We start from the raw sequence: 10,773 nt of genomic DNA on the forward strand, positions 1-10,773 counted from the left end.
AGAACTCCACGGAGAGGCAGAGCATCGGCCTCAGACCACGTAAGGTGCCCCTTAACACCCTGTGCCCCCCCCCCATTTCCACCCAGGCTGACGGGGCGGTAAAACTCTGCAGGTAAATTTTTGAACTCTGGGTTGGCATTGACCAGGGACAGAGATTTTTGGGTTGTTGGACTTTGGGGTGATTGGACTTAAGACCCTAAGGGGCAAAGGACACTGCCAAAACTTACTTGGTGGGTCTTTTGCTCATGTTTTACGTTATGAATCTTGTTTGTGGTGTTTCCTCAATATGATGCCACATTGTTTCCCTCCTTTATTAAAAGGATTTTGCTGCACTCAGACTCTGTGCTTGCGAGAGGGGAAGTATTGCCTTCTAGAGGCGCCTGGGGGGGTGGTATGTATTTGTCCTAGGTCACTGGGTAGGGGCTCGAGCTGGTTTTGGATTGCATTATTTTTGTTTGGGAGATCTGAAATTGGTTTGGGTGCATGTCAGACATATTTTTGGAGGGCTACTGAAGATATGTTTCTGGATTCTGTATATATCTAATTGCTAGCCCCAGCCCCATCATTTATTCTAAAAGCAGCAAAGAGTCCTGTGGCACCTTATAGACTAACAGACGTATTGGAGCATGAGCTTTCTTGGATGAATTCCATACTTCGTCAGATGCATAAGACGAAGTGGGTATTCACCCACGAAAGCTCATCCTCCAATACGTCCGTTAGTCTAGAAGGTGCCACAGGACCCTTCGCTGCTTTTACAGATCCAGACTAACACGGCTACCCCTCTGATACCTGACACTTATTCTAAGTATATGCTGCTGAAAATACCCACAATTCCCTCTCATGGTCCTCACTAGACTAAGCAGAACCCACAATGAACAAAGGGTTATTTTTAATATTATTTCACATGGGCCCTCAGGTTCTTAAAGGTCTTTAGCAAATACAGCAGAACCTCAAAGTTACAAACACCATGGGAATGGAGGTTGTTGGTAACTCTGAAACATTTGTAACTCTGAACAGAACTTTATGGTTGTTCTTTCCTTGTTCTTTCCTTTTATTTAGCAGTTTACATTTAACACAGCACTGTCCTGTAGTTGCTTCATTTGGGGTGAGAGGAGGGTCTCCGCTGCTGCCTGATTACATACTTTTGGTTCCAAATGAGGTATGTGGTCAGTTCATAATGCTGGTGTTTGAAACTCTGAGGTTCTACTCTATGGGAACATGATGTCCTTTTCATAGAGTCATTTATCTGACCAAGGTGTTTCCCTGCCGACTGTTTATAAAAATAAAATACTCAGAACATTTTAAATGCAAAGGTTAAATGCAATAGGTCCCAGCAGGAGACTGACCACTTTACCTTCCAAAAGTTTGCCACCAGATGGCATTGCTATCATCTACTTTAATGAGATCATGTCCCAGGCAGGAACCAGCAGATATCCTCCCACATCTTAATCCTTCTAAGTAACTTGACATCATCCCACACTATCTTTGTTAGCAGTGTTGTCACTGTGTTGGTGCAAGGATATTAGAGACACAAGGTGGATGAGGTAAATAAATAATAAAGGTAAAAGATAATGAGACAGTAAACGATATTACCTCGCCTGCCTTGCCTCTACTTTTTTATATGTCACTGGTTAGGCACTGTAACCAATAGAATAAAAACCAAAGTTATTTTTTTCATGTACATCACCTCGGGATGATTTATACTGCTCCACAAAACACTTAGCTCAGAGTTAGTTTAATCAGAGGCATTCTTTATCAATGCAACTGGTAAAAATCAAGGAACTTACCAGTTGCAACATTCACATCCACACCCAGGGAAATTCAAATGCTTTAACTCCCAAGAAACAGAACAACAGAATAGGATCATGCAACAGGCTGCAGTATTGTATATAAAACCGAAAGGAAGACACTGTTCTTGCCCCAAGGAATTTACAATACAATGGCCAGGCCTCTTGGCCTCATTCATTGAACACTGACAGTGGCTCTACTCCAGTGAATAAGCTGCACAGACCATAGCTCTAAAAGGACAATCCACACAAAACAGGCACCAAAAATTGTGGCCTGTGCCCACACCCACAGGTCAAACAATGACCACCTTTCTTCAAGGGAAGCCCGGCCTGCTAATTCCCTGCAATATTTAGCAGCAACAACTTCAGCACAATAGGTAAACTAAACTGTTCACAGTCATTCTCCAATTCTCACCTGTTTTTTTTTAAAAAGATGGCAACACTGAGCAGTGCTCCAAAGCCCTGCAGAAATGCTCATGTAACCGCCAGATTTAGGTGGGTTTGAACAAGTTGCCATGCCATGGTACTCCTGAGTGAACACAAGGCAGCCCTGCAACCCAGGTCCATCTCCTCATCAAGGAGCTCCTGAGATAAACTCCACGCAGGCTTTTTTCCTCTGTTAATGTCCTTCTCCCAGGGTCTAATTTAATGGCAAAAAACAAAAAACTCAGTTGCCAGGCTTCTCATCTCCCCCGAGTCTGCTCTCTACAGGAATTCCCTGCAGTCTCAGCCCCAGGACCCTCTGCTGGAGCCTACTCACTATTAGTAGCCTCTGATCCCCCTCATCAACCACCCACCCCTTCCTGCTGCTCTTTGTAGGGGACTCAGGGGACCTCTGCTCAGATGTGCTTCCTTAGTAATCAAGGTTCGCTGACCCCAGGCCTCTAGCCTGCAAGGGGCAAGTCAGCCCGTTGAAGTGGGCTACATATTGCTGAGAAAATCAGACTTTCTTTTTTGCTCATGGGATTAAATTCCTGTAGGTTTAAACAGGGCCAGCTCTAGGCACCAGTGGCCCAAGCATGTGCTTGGAGCAGCACTTCTCAAGGGGCGGCATTCCGGCCTTTGGGGCGGCATCTTTGCTTCAGCAGCGGCAAAAAACCAAGAGCCGAACCTGGGTTTAAAGCCAACAATCACAAGGCTGTCCCATGCATTTCCACAGAACAGCCAGCTGGAGTTTTATGTCGATGACTTGGTGAGAAGCACATTAGACTTAGCCCTCATGGGAACGGGGACAACCAGCCCCACCCTGAAATATGGACTCCTGATCCTCCTGAAATATCCAGGGACTGAAGGTTAATACACACACATACACACGCAGTCTGGCACCCACACCTAATTGTGAGTGTTGTGGAGATGTGGGTATTGCATGGTGCAAGAGATCATCTCCAGAGCAGTGTTCAAGGGGAGGGGATGTGTGTGCTCATGCAAGAGAAGCTTGCAGTGGCACTACCTGAGCTGTTCCTGTTTTGTAGATAACAGGTACCTTCACATCGTTGGGCTGGCAGATGGGCACCTTCACTTCAAATAAAGGCAAAGTCCTTTCATCTTTGGATTTAATCAGCTTGTAGGTGTCAGAGTCATGAAAGGGTCTGAATCAAAGCTCTGCGCATGCTGGAGACTATTCAAATTGCAGCAAATTCTCACCTCATGGGCTTCCTTCAATCTCAAGTTGATGTTTGGCTTTGAGGAAGGGGTTTTACGACTCTTTTGCTTTGCAGTTAATGTGCACAGGCAATGACATCACATTGTGCTCTAGTCTGTAATATAACCAGGCATGAGTCATTTCACTGCCCCGTAATTGCATTATTGGCACTTTGTTCTAGGTATCATAGACAGTAGTTTCTATAACATAAAATTAGCCAGGTTTGTATTATTGCCTGTCTTAATCTGCCTACGCAGATATTTTGCAGACAAAGTGGCAAAAATTTGGGCAATTTGCTTGGAAGCTTGTTTTTTACAAATTGTCTTAAATGTCACTAAGAGGTTGACCGTGTGTTTGGCCAAATGCAAATTCCCTGCATAGCAAAGCAAGGCCAAATACCCTGCATGGACACCACGGTACATGAGATTGAGGTTCATCTCTGTTGCCCCCCTGGACATTCCATGTGCTGCAGTGAGAAACACCCAGTTCAGACAAAACGTTATCCCCAAGGTCAGTTCTCCTTATTCTGGTAGTACCTAGGCACCTGTCATGGGTCAGGGCCCCATTGTGCTAGGTGCTGTACAATCATATAACAAAGAGAAGCACCTGGCTGAGAAGAATTTACAATCTGAATGTCTACACTATAGAGTCAATGTGGGCACAACTAATCCTGAACTGATGGTGTCAAATTTGCAGATGAACTGAAGCTCAGCAGTTTCTCTTTGAAGTCTGGTCCTGAAGTTTTTTCGCTGCAGGATGGCCACCTTAAGGTCTGCTATAGTGTGGCCAGGGAGGCTGAAGGGTTCTCCTACAAGTTTTTGTATATTGCCATTCCTAATATCTGATTTGTGTTCGTTTATCCTTTTCCGTAGCGACTGTCCAGTTTGGCCAATGTGCATAGCAGAGGGGCATTGCTGCCATATGATGGCGTATATTACATTGGTGGACGTGCAGGTGAATGAACCGGTGATGGTTTGGCTGATCTGGTTAGGTCCTGTGATGGTGTCGCTGGTGTAGATATGTGGGCAGAGTTGGCATCGAGGTTTGTTGCATGGATTGGTTCCTGAGCTAGAGTTGCTCTGGTGCGGTGTGCAGTTACTGGTGAGAATATGTTTCAGGTTGGCAGGTTGCCTGTGGGCGAGGACTGGCCTGCCACCCAAGGCCTGTGAAAGTGTGGGATCATTGTCCAGGATGGGTTGTAGGTCCCTGATGATGCTTTGGAGAGGTTTTAGCTGGGGACTGGATGTGATGGCCAGTGAAGCCCTATGAGTTTCTTTCTTGGGTTTCTCTTGCAGTAGGAGGCTTCTGGGTACAAGTCTGGCTCTGTTGATCTGTTTCCTTATATCCTCATGCGGAAATTGTAGTTTTGAGAATGCTTGGTGAAGATTTTGTAGGTGTTGGACTTCAAAGAGAAACTGCTGGGCTTCAGTTCATCTGCAAATTTGACACCATCAGCTCAGGATTAAACAAAGACTGTGAATGGCTTGCCAATTACAGAACCAGTTTCTCCTCCCTTGGTTTTCACACCTCAACTGCTAGAACAGGGCCTCATCCTCCCTGATTCAACTATCTCATTATCTCTACCTTGCCTGCATATATATACATGCCCCTGGAAATTTCCACTACATGCATCTGACGAAGTGGGTATTCACCCACGAAAGCTCTTGCTCCATAACGTCTGTTAGTCTATAAGGTGCCACAGGACTCTTTGCTGCTAAATCAGCATAGTTGCATCTGCACTGGAATTTTCACTGGCATCACTGCACCAACTAGGGCATGTGATTTTTTCACATCTGGCTGAAATAGCTATGCCAGCAAAATTTTGTAGGTAGACAAGTCTCAATCTCACTGAGTGGCAAGGGGACCCCCCTCCCACACACACACTGCAGCCCAGCCATGGCAGGCAGCATGGGAGGGTAGAGGGAGCCCCCACAGCAGCCCAGCCACAGTGGGGGTCAAAGGACCCTGCAGCAGCCCAGGCATGACAAGGGGGACAGAGGGGCCCCCGCCACACAGCAGCTCAACCATGGCATGTGGCAGGAGCCCCCCACCAACAGCCCAGCCATAGCGGGCAGTGGGGGAGGGCAGGGGGATCCCCCTGCAATAACCCAGCCACAGCTAGTGATCCCGCCCAGCAGCCCAGCCATGGCAGGTGGCAGGGGGACCTCCTGCAGCAGCCCTGTCACAGTGGGTGGCGGGGGAGGGCAGGGGCACCCCACAGCAGCCTAGCTGCTGTGGGTGCTGGACCCTCCTCCCTCCTCATTCTGTCAAGGATATTTTTAGTAAAAATCACAGACAGGTTATGGACTTCTGTGAATTTTTGTTGATTGCCCATGACCTGTCTGTGATTTTTATTAAAAATATCTGTGACAAAATCTGAGCCTTAGTTATCAGTGGTTCACAGTCAAGCTGGAAGGGCATAGCCCGTGGGGTCCAGTTCTGTTCAATATCCTCATCAATGATTTATATAATGGCATAGAGAGTACACTTATAAAGTTTGTTGATGTTACGAAGCTTGGAGGGGTTGCGAGTGCTTTGGAGGATAGGATTATAATTCAAAATGACCTAGTGTGACGCAGTAGGGAGCGGGGCGGATTGACCTGGGAATGTTGTTTAGTTTTACTGGAACTGACTGCATGGGGGATGGGAGAGCAGGGGATGACTTTAAGTGAGAGACACTACCTGAGCCTGTAACCTGAGCTGCAAGGAGGGTGGGTCCAGGTGACACCTTGGCACGGGAAACTGAACAAAGGGAGAGGAGGAGCCGGGGGGAGGCTAGTGAGTTGGCTGGAGGGAGTTTTGTTTTCAGTTTAGGCTGGCTGAGAAGAAGCAGGGAACTCCACATCTGGGGTCTAAGCTCCCTGCCCCAGAGGTACCTGGCTGAGGGGTCCTGGTTGTACCTTCAAGCCCTGCTTGGGACCGTGTTCCTGTCATCTAATAAAACTTCTGCTTTACTGGCTAGCTGAGAGTCACAGTGAATCTCAGGAAGCCAGGGGTGCAAGGCCTGGTCTCCCCCACACTCCGTGACACCTGGACAAACTGGTAAAACGGTCTGAAGCAAACATGATGAAATTCAATTAGGACAAATGCAAAGTATTCCACTTAGGAAGGAACAATCTGCACACACACAAAATGGGAAATGATTGCCTAGGAAGGAGTACTGCAGAAAAGGATCTGGGGATCATAGTGGATCACAAGCTAAATATGAGCCAACAGTGTAATGCTGTTGCAAAAAAAGCAAACAACATTCTGGGATGTATTAGCAGGAGTGTTGTAAGCAAGACATAAGAAGTAATTCTTCCGCTCTACTCCACACTGATTAGGCCACAACTGGAGTGTTGTGTCCAGTTCTGGGTGCCACATTTCAGGAAAGTTGTGGACAAACTGAAGTAAGTCCAGAGATGGTCCAGAGAAGAGCAACAAAAATGATTAAAGGTCTAGAAAACATGACTTATGAGGGAAGACTGAAAAAATTGGGTTTGTTTAGTCTGGAGAAGAGAAGACTAAGGAGGGACCTGATAATAGTTTTCAAGTACATAAAAGGTTGTTACAAGGAGGAGGGAGAAAAATTGTTCTCTTTAACCTCTGAGGATAGGACAAGAAGCAATGAGGTCCCCGCAAAGGTAAGTTGCTCAGGTTTGGTTTCAGCCCCAGATGGCAGGACTTCAGATTTCTGCCCTGAGTCCCAGCAAGTCTAACACTAGCCCTGCTTGGCGGCCCCCCTGAAGCCTGCTCGTGGCCCCCTAGAGGGCCATGGACCTCTGTTTGAGAATCACTAACCTATCAGATAAAAGCCTGTGCATACAGAGATAGATAGAGAGATTTTTTTTATTTAGAGGGTTATATCCAGTTAAGTATAGTTAGCAGTAAGTTATAGTGTGTGTGCTTGAATTTTTTTTTTAGTATATATTTTCTTCATATATTTAATGTGTAAGCAGGGTCTGAATGAATTCTTCCCTGACAGCTCGCTGGAAGGGGAAGAGACTTCAGGAGCAAACTGTATTTACATGAACATATCTACTCTGCTTAGATATCCAGTAGATAGAGTGGTGTTGCTCAAAGTAATCAACTTTGGCTGGTGTTGGGTTACAAATTACTTTGGTACTGAATGCAATGGAAGTGAAATGCTGTTACAAATGTTGTTATTATTGTATGAAAAAAGGGGAGCCGAATTGTGTTTAACCTGTCCCAAATGAGTGGGTCACCCTCAACTGAAAGAACCTCGTTGAGCCCGGAGCTCAAGTAAAAGGGTGGGGATAGGTGCTCCAGCTAGTGAATGTGGACACGCCCCAAGGGTTGGTGGTCTAGGTATAACCTGTTTCTCCCCACTGCTCAAAGACAGAGCTAAATAGGTTTACATTGAGGAGCCACTTTGTTATTTTAAATGCTCAATTAGAGTTGAAATCCGCTGTGGTGGGACTATGTATCTGCCCAGCCTGCTAAGAGCTAAAAATCATGAACAGACTGATCTGCAAAGGTCACAGCCAAGAAGAAGGTGACTGACAGGTCAGTGGGAGCAGCAGGTAGCCAGCAGGAGCGGCCAATGGGAGCAGTGAGCCAGCAGGACCACGGCCAGTGGAGTGACAAGCTGGCAGCCAGGGCAAAAACTCAGATACCAGAGCAAGCAAAGTGTCTTCTTCCCTGGGTGGGAGGTGAACTCACAGAGATTTACCTCTGAACCCTGCGTCCTCACTGACCAAGGACAACTCACTGTGAGTGGGGTCTGGTGAGGAAGCAGAAATGGGTACAGTAAAGAAACTTTTGGTTGTAGGATTCAAGAACATGAGGCGGAAGGCACTGCCCCACACACTCTGGGGTGAGTGTCCTACTCACACTTTTATCTTTAATGAATCCTGCTTGTGGCACTTTCCCCAATTAATGTTGGGTGACTTCTCTCCTTTCATTAAGTTTCTTTTCTACACTCAAACTCTGTGCTTATGAGTGGGGAAGTATTGCCTCTCAGAGGTACCTAGGGATGATGTGTAATTTTTCTAGGTTACTGGGTGGGGACTCGAATCAATTTTGTGTTGTATTGTTGAAAAGGAACCCCTAGATATTGAACATGGCCCTGGTTACTGCTGGCTCCACCTGGCAGAAGGGTTAAAATGTTATTCTAGGTAGGTGGAATCCAGTTCTCTTTGTTCCGGTTTTAATAGAATCCCTGTTATATTATTCTTTTTTTTACAACCAGTTCTACTATCTTGCCTACCATTAAACAACCTTTTATCACAATGTAACCCGCTCTTCCCAGTTCTCACCTGCTGAGTAAATTATACCACCTCTGTGATGGACCATTACTAAATCTTGGTCAATGGTTTGGGGATAGGGTGCCCTTTGGATGTATTTCAAACTATAACAAGAAACCTACTCAGAGGTCAGTTTACACAAGGCGGGGGTTTCGGTGTCAGCGCCCACTGTACTGGGAGGAACAGGCACAAGCTAAGGGACATAAGCTGTTGAGTGGGGGCAGCAGGGGCTCTTGGGGAGAGAATGAGGGGTTAATGGGGGCAGGGGGGACTCTTGGGAAAGCAGAAGTTGAAATGCGGGGTTAGGCTTGGGCCAGGAACTGAATTTAGAGGGTTGAGGTGCTGGAGGGGGCAGGCCCAGGCTATAGGGGTTGATTGGGGGAGACTAACAGGAAGCAGAACAATGGGGAAGATTCCATCAGACCCCACTCACCTCCAGGCTTCCCTGGGCCAGTTTTAGGGCAGGTGAATAAAGTGGTTGTCCTGGGCACCAATTTCTGAGGGTGGCAGCACCATACCTCTGTGCTGCTCAGCTGTTTTTTTTTCCCCCTACCACAGCTGCTCTGAGTAGGGTTACCAGACATCCTGATTTCATCGGGACTGTCCTGATATTAGTCCCATCTTCCCATACCCTCTGTGTATAATGTAAGTGGGATTCTTTCCTTGCATTAATCCTGTGAAAAGGGGTTGATGAATCATCTCTCTCCAAAGTGATCTGTTCAGTGCCATATCCTCTATTACACCACATGCTAACATGCCTTCCTTTAGGACATCCCATGACTTCTTCTTGGGTCAGCTTCCTCTCTTTTCCTTTCAGTCTTGATCTCTTGGACTTTCTTACCTATATAGTTGTCAGGACCGACCCATCAGAGCCTGAATTCCCTCATTTTTCATTCATGGATGTTATTTTGAGCATGTCTAACATACACATTCCTCGAGTGGTCTTTCTCACTTAGACCACTCATCCTGCTCAACATTTACATTTCTCTGGACTGGATCATTAGCTCATATTTCTTCTTTGTTGCCCAACACTCACAGCTGTGCAGTAAAAGTTGATGAACCAGTTTTATACACCTTCTTTTTTAATCTTACTGGTATCTTCCAATTGCATACGATGCCCTTATCTCTCTCCATTTGAAATCTATATGTTGTAAAACTGGATTAAATAGTGACATAAAATAAATACTAGTAGCTGAAAGTCTGTGCTGTCGCACAGGTATAATTTCTAATGTCATGTGTGCAAAAAAGCCAAAAAAGTCTGAGAACTTAAAAACTGCACTGTATCAGGCTGCACATCCAAACGATGACTGAAAGTAGAGATACTCTAAACATCAAGAACTCTCAGCCATGCTTGTAGCTGTTTCCTTCACTTCACACTGACTCTACAGACATTCTGGGCTTGGATGTGATGTTTGCAGTTATTGTGTATGCTGGTTGTGTTGCTGTGTTGATTTGTGTGTGGTCGTGTTGTGTTGGGAGAGCTGTGTGGATTTGCACAGGGGGCATCTGGACCTTCGGGTGTGGCAGCTGGTCCAAGCTGGTCCACCCGCTATGCAGTCTTCCTCATACAACCAATGAATTTGTTGCATGCAAGTTAGCTGTAGAAAAAAGGTGGCGACTGGTTGAGTTTCCCAGGATATTACAATGGTCTAGGATTCTGGGCAGGGCCTAAATACATGCCTTACTGTACCTGTGAGAGTAATTCATCAATTCAAGATGGCTGAGAACTTAAAAACTGGATGGTAACAAACCAAAAAACCTAATGATTATTCCACCGGGTGATATTTTGAACAAAAGGAGCTCAACCATGCTTGTTGTCACTTCCCTCCCTTCCCACTGAGTGACACACAGACGGACATTCCTGGAATCTTATTTTATAGATTTAAGATGCCAGAGATGAGTCACAAAAATTATAGGAAGAATCTGTATGAAGAGTAAAAGATTAATCCTACTGAATTTATCTGAACCTGATTGGATAAAGTGGGGAGTGGAAATTCCAGTTCAGTCCCCCTACCACAGAAACTCTCCCCATCGAAGCAGAACATCATCGTCATAATTCACTATCATTGGCTGAACAGACCTAAAATGCTAGACATTG

Source organism: Gopherus flavomarginatus, chromosome 6 (assembly GCF_025201925.1).
Source record: "Gopherus flavomarginatus isolate rGopFla2 chromosome 6, rGopFla2.mat.asm, whole genome shotgun sequence".
Taxonomy (NCBI): domain Eukaryota; kingdom Metazoa; phylum Chordata; order Testudines; family Testudinidae; genus Gopherus; species Gopherus flavomarginatus.